The sequence below is a fragment of the Notamacropus eugenii genome, chromosome 2 (genome assembly GCF_028372415.1).
Source record: "Notamacropus eugenii isolate mMacEug1 chromosome 2, mMacEug1.pri_v2, whole genome shotgun sequence".
In the NCBI taxonomy this organism is placed as follows: domain Eukaryota; kingdom Metazoa; phylum Chordata; class Mammalia; order Diprotodontia; family Macropodidae; genus Notamacropus; species Notamacropus eugenii.
This window is the reverse complement of record NC_092873.1, coordinates 305,141,962-305,152,476: the sequence shown is the minus strand read 5'-3', so window position 1 is coordinate 305,152,476 and position 10,515 is coordinate 305,141,962. Positions and strand designations below refer to the sequence as shown.

Genomic DNA, 10,515 nt, shown 5'->3' with positions numbered 1-10,515 from the left:
CACAGAACCAGTTTTTGTGTGGTCACAAAAAAGCTGGGAACAAAGTGTATACCCAGAGGATTTCATCCGAGACAGTCAAGACTTTGAGTCTAGGACATCTGAAGATCGGCTAAAGACACAGGGGATGTTTAGCCTTTAGAACAGAAGACTCCCTGGGGCACATGACAACTGTTTGCTAGAACCTGGAAGAGGAATTAGACTTACTGTTTGTCCTCAGAGGGCAGATCAGGAAGTTGCAAAGAGGAACATTTACCCTCAACATCAGAAAAATTTCCTAACAATTTGAACAATTCAAAAATGGAATGCGCTGCCTAGAGGAGGCTTCAAGCAGAGGTTAGACAGCTGCTTGTTGGGTACATTATAGTGGAGACTCCTTTCACATACATAGGTCAGATTAGATGGCCACTAAGGTCACTCCCAACTCCCACATTTTCTGTGATTCTAGGTGCTCATGGAAAATGACCAAACAAACTGAGGCATGTGAACATAATGCAATATTATCATCGTATCACAAAAACAACAAATATGAAGAATTTAGAGACGTATGAAAGACTGGTATGATCTAACAAAGAGCAAAGCAAGCAGAACTTGGAGAACAACATACATGACTGCAGTAACTTCAACAAAAGCAACAAAAGGCAGTCAAACTCTAGTTAAAAGGACTTATCTTGTCACAGAACAGATGATGAAATACATGTCCAATCTTTATAGAAAAAGGTGGATGATTAAAGATAAAGAATGCTGCCAGTACTATCAGGTGCAGCTGATGTGTGGATTGGCTTTTCTAAACCATTTTCCTTTGCTAGCAGGGAAACTTCAATGGAGAAGTTGGTTGGTTGTTGTCTTTTGTTTTCGAAAAGGACCAAAACAACATCACCATGATAAAGTAAAATTTCAGTTTGTCTGACTACAGCTGATCAGATCAATATGAGCTCAGAATGCTCTATCACAGGTTGGGCACAGAGAGTCCGTGTGAATATGTGAGGTGGATATACCAAATTTGTGCATCCTGCGTTTACTCTGTGCTGTCTCAATTCTGCTTTGCTCAAAGAGCACACCGCCCTTTCTGATGAGAGCACGTCATGCTGAGCGGTCCTGTACCAGTGTCTCCCATGTTGCACAGTCACATTCAAAGTTCTTGAGAGAGACCTTGAGAGTATCCTTGTACCACTTCTTCTGGCCATTATGTGATCGTCTGCCCCATGTGAGTTCTCCATAAAATAGTCTTTTTGGCCAGCATACATTTTGCATTTGAACAACAAGGCCAGCCCAGTGGAGATGTGCTCTCTGAAGCACAGTTTGAATACTTGGCAGTTCAGTTCGAGCAATGACTTCAGTGTCTGGTACCTTATCCTGCCAGGTAATCCTCAGAATCTTCCTAAGACAGTTCAAATGGAAGCAATTCAGTTTCCTGGCATGGCACTGGTAGAGTGTCCATGTTTCACAAGCATATAACAATGAGGTCAGCACAACGGCTCTGTAGACCTTCAGTTTGGTAGTCAGTCTAATACCTCTGTCTAGCAGGGACACTTCAATGGAGAGGCAGAAAGAAGAGGAAATCACAGCAGCAGAAAAACAAAAGCAGCAACAAAAACTTTAAAAAGAAGCAAGTACGGGCCTCAAGACAGACTGTGTCATGTCCACCTAATTGAGCTTAGTGAGGTTCATCTCCAGAGAGTTCACCATCATGGAATATGAAGTCTTTCTTGTTTGTTTGTTTGGTTTGGGGGCACATAATTTTACATAATGATCTAGAAAGTTATAGAAGAATTGCTTTCTTTCAGGGGATTTGCAGCCATACCACCTACAACCCAGGTCTTCGGAAGTCCTGAAGTACTCTCCACTAAGACATCCATGTCCACCACTGCCTCAAAACACCTCTGAAAAGCTTTCCTTTAACCAAGCTGGGGGACTGTGTGTTGTTTTTTTTTTTTTGGTCAACATCCAACTTAAAGGTGATTTCAAGACATTTCTTACCTGTGTGCTATTGTCCTAATTCCAATCTGCATTTCACCAGGAGATGTGTCTTAATTCTGGAAAAATAAAAATAAAAAGATAAATAAAGAGACTGGAAGGAAAAGGACCATAGATTTACATCTGGAAGGGACGTGTGTGTTCTGATTCCCTACTCTGCCTCTCCACGGCTATGTGACTAGACAAGTCATTTAATCTCTTTGGGCCAGAATGCTCTCATCTGTCAAACTAAGAGCCTTAGACTAGATGATCTGTAAGGTTTCTTTTTAGTTCTAAAACTTTAGATCAAGCAAAGGCGGGATGACCCTTTATTAGGTATGTCAGAGTCAGGGTTCCTTCTAGGTATGGGTTAGAGTAGATGGTCCCTCAGGTCCCTGCAACTCCCAAATTCTGTGATTAATTCAAACAATACTGAATAAGTATCTACTATGGATAAGCCAGTGTGCTGGGCACTGAGATTAAGGAATGAATAAAACATTCTCCTTCTGGGAATTTAATAATCTTGTTAGAGGGATAAGATATGCACAAACAAATAAAACAATATATAAAGTATGAAAAATACATGAGCACTGAACTGCTATGAGAGTTCAGATAAGGTGACAATTATTTCTGCTAGGAAGAATCAGGAAAGGCTTCCTGGAAGAGGGGGCTTCCAAGCTGGGTCTTGAAGAACAAGCTGTCAACAAGTCAAGCTGAGAGGAGGCCTTCCTCCAGATACAGGAAATGGCAGAAACAAAGTCATGCAGACAGGCATATATAGATGGGGCATATTTCCAAGATAGGAAGATAAATAACTCATTCTGTCTGAAGTGTAAAAAGTAAATAAAAGGGAAATGTGGAGCAGTAAAACTGGAAAGGTAAAGTTAGAAACCAACTGTAGAGGGTCTTGAATGTTAGGATCAGAAGCCTTAATTTAATCATATAATTCTAGAAGAAGAGAAGACTGCTTTCGTCAGATCTCATGTGGAGTTCTGTATTCGGGGCTGGAAATCACTTTTTAAGGCAAGTTAGAGGGCATCTAGAAGAGGGTACCCAGAATGGGGAAGGACCTCAAGTTCATGCTATATAGGGATGGACTACAGGAAATGGAAAAATTTAGACTGAAGAAGAGAAGACTTTTTTGGGGGGCGGGAGGGGAAATATATGATAACTATCTGAAAAGACTGAAAGGGTTATCTTAGGGAAGAGGGATTAGAGTCTGCACAGCCCAAGGGGGCAGAACTAAGAATGATGGGTGGCATTTAGACTTGTCAAGAAAACTTCTTAATAATTTTAACTCAGCAAAAGTGGGTGACGCTGTGTCTGGAGTTAGTGGGTTTAATCTCACTGGAGGTTTTCAAAGAAAAGGATGACAACCACATCAAAGAGGGCATTTTAGTCTAGTTAAAGGTTAGACTAGTTGGGCTTGGAGGTCCCTTCCAGTTCTGTGATTGTATCAGTTATCACAGGAGAGTCTGCAAAAGATAGGAGAGAGGCAGAAAGACACCTGAACACCAGAAGCCAAGAAACAGACCTGAGGCCATTTTCAAAGAGAAAAACAGACTCTCTTAAAGAGGAAGCAGATGCATGTCCTCCAAAAAAATGGATGATGTGAGTTCATACATGACATTAGATGTTCAAAGATTCAGTAAAGGCCAAAGGAAGAAAAGACTAGTGGTAGCCGTTGGTGACTCCTGATGTGGGGTACTGAACAGTCATTTGTTGACCTGATGTAATAACAAAGAAATGCCAGCTGTAATGCCTGGGGTACACATCCAGTTCTCAATGAAAAGCCCCAAAGACCTGTCAAACTTAATGACAACTACCCATTCTATTTATTCATATGAGGACAAACACTGCTTCTGGAAAGACTGTTAAAAGCAAGGCTAACGTTACAAAGTCTCAGGTAAAAATATTAAAAACCTTAGATGAACATGTGGCCTTTTCGTCACTGCAACTAATCAAAGGCAAAGACTTCAAAAGGAAATTACAAATCTGGGAAATGAAAGGCTGGGTAAAAAAAGTGTTCTGAGAATGGGATTTGGATTTCTGGACTACAACTTCAAATATCAGAATGAAGGGTTCCTAGTCAAGGTAGAGTAAACCTAAACAAATGCCAATAAAAATGTTATTTGCCTCATGACTTGTAAATCTATTCAAATGAGGTTCAACCTAAAAAGGAAAGGGAGAGGGGGGAAATTATCTATGTATATCCATCAAGCTAGATACAATAGAAATATTCTTTCTGCCTCGAATGTAGAGAGAATATGTCCATAGACAGGCTTACAAATTCATAGGATACAAAATAGGATTCAAGAAAGAAGCCAGTAACATAACACATGGCTTCCCTTGACTTATATAAAAGTACACAGTATAGGTAATAAGCAGGTGAACTGAAGATCTGAATGTAAAAAAAGTAAACTTGACACCACAGATATGAATGAGACTTAGTGGGATAAGACCCAGAACTAGATTATGGCTGTGGAAAGATACACCTTATTCAAAAGGAGTAAAATCAGTGCAAGGGATAACTGGGATAGATTTATACTATATAATGAGGACATATATTTATTGGAGGAATCCAGGACCCAGAGTGGGGAAACATGATGGAAAGCATCTAGATGAAGTTTAAATTGGCAGACACACATGCGAATTGACACTGGAGTATATCACCTGGACAGAAAGGTCAGAAGTTTGGGAAACAGATCCCAAGTGTGGAATATAGGCGTGATATAAAAGGCAAAGGAGACTTCAATACCCTACACATCTGCTACTCGCTGGCAAAAGAAGAGTAGCTAATAATAATTTCCTGACTTACCTTCATGATCACTTTATCCTTCTGATGGTAAAGGAAGTAATGAGAAAACCTGCTCTTCTAATGCTGATTTTCCCCAACAGGACTGGCTGCTAGGATGGAAATGATAGCAATCCTGAGGGAGAAGTAACTGTCCCACCTAAGAATATATGCAAAAAAAGAGGAGAAATCTGGGAATTGTCTGACATACACCCTGGATATAGGGAGAGCAGGCTTCAAAGGCTTTGAAGAAAGGCTAGGTAGGCTCCCACAGACTCAAATTCAACAGGGGAGGTAAGACCAGGAAGAGGCTCTCAAGAATGAAATTCGGAACACGCTGGAGAGAATAGCATTCATTGGGTAATTTAGTTAGTATAGAAGGTGAAAGCAAGGTCAGATTAATAAAATGTAAATGTCCTCTTTGCTGTCACTGCTGTCAGGTAGATCTACTTGGCTATCTCTCAACCTCCAACCTGGCATTTCCAGCTTCCTTTCAGAAGACACTCTTTATGCCTATAGTTCTAAAGACAGAGCACAGCTTCAAAAGTCTGCTGTGACAATGTTCTAAAAGATCACATCTCTCCCTGGCTGTCCCACAGACTCTGAAACTCAATGTGTCCAAAGCTGTACTCCTTCGATTTCTCCCCCAAGCTCTCCTCTCTTCCATAGTTCTCTATCTTCTCTCACAGGCTCACAACCTGAGTATCATCTTTGATTCCTCAAACTTTTACCCCCATATCCAATCAGTTGTCAATTCCTAGTGTTTCTGCCTTCAGAACATTTTTCTTACATGCCTCCCTTCTCTCCTCTGACACTGCTACCATCCTGCTGCACGTCCTCATCACATCATGCCTGGACTATTGAAATAACCTGTTGAAGGGGAGGGGATGGAAAGGAAATCGGCCTGCCTATCTCAAGTCTCTCCCCACTCCAATCAACCCTCCATTCAGCCACTAAAGTGATTTTCCTGAAGTCCAGGTCTGACTATGTCACCCTTAATTTTCAATTAATTCCAGTTGCTCCCTATTACTCCAGGATCAAATATAAAATCTTGTTTGGTCTTTAAAGTCCTTTGCTACATGTTCCCTTCCAGTTCTCCTATAGCTTACTTTTCTTCATGTATTCTGTGATCCAATAATACCAACAGCCATCACAATGGACAGTCCATCTTGTGACTCCAAGAATTTTTTTTATATAAATTCTTTTTTTTTTTAGTTTTCAAAGTTCACTTTTTATAAGATTTTGAGTTCCAAATTTTTTTCTCCCTCCCTCTTCTCCCCCTCCCCCAAGACGGCATGCAATCTGATATACATGGACAATCATATATGAAACATATTTCCACATTAGTCATGTTGTGAAAGACGAATCTGAACAAAAAGGAAAAACCACAAAAAATAAAAACAAAAGAGAAAATAGTGTGCTTCAATCTGAATTCAGACTCCATACTTCTTTCTCTGGATGTGGATAGCATATTCCATCTAAAGTCTTTCAGAATTATCTTAGATCATTGTATCGTTGGGAAGAGCTAAGTCTATCAGAGTTAGATACTCCAAGAATTTTCACTAGCTGTCCTACATGCCTGGAACATTGTGCCTCCTGGTTTCCTTCATAGCTCAGCTGAAGTGCCACTTTCTATAAGAAGACTCTCCCTATCCTCCTTTATTTAAGTGACTTCCCTCTGAGATGTCCCCTCAAGACAATTTAGAGGGAAGGAACTGGCAGTGAACAGGAAAGGTCTGTGAGGTACACCTGAGGTACATGGAGTGAAATTTAAGCTGAGTTTTGAAAGAAATTAGGGATTCTAACTGGAAGAAGTGAGGAGGCAGTACATTTCACGTAGGAGGCAGTACATTTCAAGTAGGAGGTAAATGTCACACAGTAGGTCAAGAACAAAATGCCCAGTTTGGCTGTACTGCCTGGTGAATAAAGGAGACTCAGGTATAAACCTGGAAAGGTAGGCTGAAGTCAAGTTGTGAAGGGCTTTAAGTGACAGAAGAGTTTGTATTTGATCACAGAATTAATAGGGAGACCCTAGAATGTACTGAGCATGAGAGTGACATGGCCAGATCTGTGCATTAGAAATATCAGCTTAGCAGCTGTGCAGAGGATGAATTGGAGAGGGAATCAATAAAGTGAAGGTCATCCAGAAGATGGTGACCAGGATGGTAAAGTTCTCAAGTATCACTGAGAGAAGAGCTGGGGAATATTTAGCCTGGAAGAGAGATTTTAAGGGAGGTGTGATAATAGTTGTCTTCAAGTATTCGATGCTGGTTGTCAATGCTAGAAGTTACTCTGCCTACAGACAGATGGATGGATGGATGGATGGATGGATGGATGGATGGATGGATGGATGGATGGACAGGTAAACAGATATGTTTGTTTTCTTTTTCAATGGGGGCAAAGGGAGAGGTGGAAAGAAGGTGGCTTTTCAATAATTAAAAAAATAAAATTTAATTTTTAAAAAATCAAGTCTTTAAGGACTATTACATAGAAGAGGAATTTTTTAAAAAACGTGCTCAGTGAATGAAAGTTGAAGATTTAGGCTTAAGGATATAAGGGAAATCATTTTGATTGGTCTCCCTACTTCTGGTCTCTCCCTTTTCCCATCTATACTTCCAAAATAATCTTCCTCAAGCACAGGTCTCAGCTCCAGAGCTTCCCTGCTCAAAGATCTTTAGGATAAAATACAAAATCCTCAGTCTGGCATTCCATAGAATTGGAAGGAGCATTCATTGTCACCTAGTTCAACCTCTCCATTTTACAGATGAGGAAACTGAGACCCATAGAGGTTAAGTGACTTTCCAAGATCATAAGCTGAGCTAGTGGAAAGAGCCAGGATTCAAACCTAGGTCATCTGACTCTAAATCCAAAAACTCCACTGCACCATGTTGCCTCCTTCATTTCAAAACCTCTACGTTTAGGCTTGTACTTGCCTTTCAGGTTTACTTTCATATTACTCCCTTTCATGCATTTTCATTGCAGTAAAACTGTCTTATCAAGTATTCCATATACAACACTGTTTCTCCCACCTCTCTGCCTTTGCCCAGGCTGTCCCCCATATCTGGAATAAGTCATCTCCTCACCTCTGCCTCTAAGAATCCTCCAAAACATGATTCAAATGCCATATGAAGCCTTTTCCTCAACCTCCTTCCGAAATTATCTTACATTTACTTGGTATATATTTACCTTATATTTGTGTGTGTGTATGTTTATCCCCCCACCCCAAATAGAACAGAAACTCTTTAACAGCAGGGATAGTTTCATTTTTTTTCTGTATCCTCAGCACCTGGCACAGGGCATTTCACATAGTATACAGTGAATAAATGTTGGTTGAATTAAACGTGCTTTAAAGTGTAAGTCTCATTAACAGTGTGGAAAGGTCACGGAAAGGAATTCAATTTCAGATGTTAGGTTTGAAATACCATGGAAACAACCAGGTAGCTGAAAACAGGTCTAAAACTGCAAAGAAAGCATGGAACAAGAGAAAGATCTGGATGTTCCCTTTCTACATCAACACAATGGTTAAGCCAGTACTGACAACCTAGATCTGGGGTTCTTAACCTGAACTCTTAAAATACTTTGATAACTTTATTTTAATATTATTGGATTTTTTTTGTAATCCTGTGTATTTTATGTTATTTGAGAATGTTATTCTGAGAAAGGGTCTACAGGTTTCAACAGGTTGCCAAAGGGGCCCATATGAATGCGCTCTCACTCTCTCCCCCCCACTCCCCACTCACACACAAAATTAAGAAAACCTGGGCCAAGTTACCAGGGGAGAAAATGACAGATTTAGAGGATGCTGACATTTAAAGGGTGTCTGAAAGAAACATTGGCAGCTAGGTGGCAGAGGAGTCAGGAGAACCCAGTTCAAATATAACCCCGGACACCTCCTAGCTGTGTGACTCTGGTTGAGTCATTTAACCCTGTTTGCCTCAGGTTCCTCATGAGTCAAATAAGCTGGAGAAAGAAGTATTTCCCTCCACATCTAGTACTCATTCAAAAGCAGATATGGAATTCCTCCTATGAAGCATGGAAAGCTGTTGGGAAGACCAGTCTTGGAACTGGAAGATCCGAATTTGTAGCTCCAAAACTTACTAATGGTCCCATCAATAATGACGTTAATAGCTAGAAACTGCAAGCTGAACCCCACAACCGCTCTGTGAGGTGGGTACTATTACGATCCCCATTTTACAGATGAGCAAACAGTCAAGTGACTTGACCGAGGCAGGGGAGGGCGGTGTCCATGTCACCAAGCATCCGATGGATCCGAAGTCGGGTCTTCCGGACTCAAGTCCAGCCCGCGGTGTCGCTGCCCCTTTCCTGCCTAGGCCTGTTTGCTGATCTGTAAAGTGAGGTCACCGAGCACCTCAAGGGCGGACGTGTGCATACACGCCTGTCCGTCTAAGCACGTGTATGTCTGTGTACATACTCCCACGTGAGAGGTGTCTCAACGGACAAATCCAGGGCCGAAGGAGCTACAGCGTCTGGCCAGTCCCCACCTGCCCTCAGGGGGCTCCCAGTACGAGGGTACGGGGATGAGACAAGAACCTAAATTCCCGGGGGCTGACACCGGGTCCTGAGGGGGAGGGGACGTCCCCTGTAGCCCAAGAGGCGGTGAGGGAACCTCGGCCACCAGCAGTCCCGGCTTACCTGAGAGAGGGTAGGCTACAGGGCGTGCCCCGCCCACCTCCTGGGGCTGAGGTCAGAGAAAGGTGCTACCGAAAGAGGGGGGGGGGGGGGGGGCCACAGCAGGCTACCCCGAGCTCTCACGGAGGGTCGCGCCCCAAAGGCTACAACAGACGAGCTGCAGCCGGGTTTGGTTGGAGGAAGGGGGGGTAATGAATGGAGCCTGCGTCACGTGACCCTCCCACAGCCTCGAGGCGGCGTGCCCCGCCCCCCTCACTCGCCCCGCCCCTCGCCTCCTCTCACTCCCTCTGGGCGGGCAGCTAAGCAGGACGTGAGCGGAGGGAGGGTCCTGAGGGAGGGTGGGCCGGACCACGGCTGGAGCCGGACGACGACATCCCGGAGCAGAAGGCTCCTCTACTGGAGGGGGAGGGGAGGGGAAGGGAGGGAAATCCCCCCTCCCCCGGGAGAGGCGGGTAAAAGCGCGGGAAACGGAAGCCTCGCGGGAGGTCCGGTAACGGCGCCTCCGGAAACGCCTTTCTGCCCGGAAAAGGTTCGATCCCGCAGCCCGACCCTTCCAGGGAGAATGGCTGTGGACTTCGCCGCCTCCCTCCTCCGCTACTAGGGGATATTTAAAGACCCCTCAGCTGGGCCCCCAAAGCGGGCCAGGAGTAGACTTCACCCAGAGCGAGTCGGGCTGGGATAGAGAGGAGGCAAACACTCAATGAATGACTAGTCACCCCCTCCAAAATTCGTGGTCCTCATTTGCACATAGTTTGCATAATCATTTAATACCAAGGTCCCTGGTATTGGAACTGACCCCACTCCTTTTCTTGCACAGAGCCCCTGACCTGTTTCTGTCTACGATCATCCCAAAGCCAGCCCCTACCCCGGACTTCCTGAATTTTCCTTCCCGGCTCCCTTAGAGTCTCGCTATGCTCGCTCTGTCCCAAAAGGTTGACTCCCCCTCTTCAGCTGGACGCCCCGCCCACTTCTGGCCCCGCCTCTTTGGCCTAAGGTAGCTTACTCTGCCCTCCCACCCACACACACCCCCTTTTCTATTTCTGGATAGGCATGCATTAGACACCTCAGTCGCCTTCATAGGTTACTATGGGCTCTGTGGGGTCCTGAACACCGGGGAC

General features: G+C 43.6%; 1 long non-coding RNA gene across 1 annotated transcript; it reads right to left on the bottom strand.

The window, feature by feature from the left end:
• Positions 1–476: 476 nt before the first annotated feature.
• Positions 477–10,277, bottom strand: LOC140527688 (uncharacterized). Its single transcript, XR_011974895.1, has 2 exons — positions 9,401–10,277; positions 477–2,033 (listed from the first exon to the last, which is right to left on the bottom strand). It is a non-coding gene; the product is annotated as an uncharacterized lncRNA (long non-coding RNA).
• Positions 10,278–10,515: the final 238 nt, after the last annotated feature.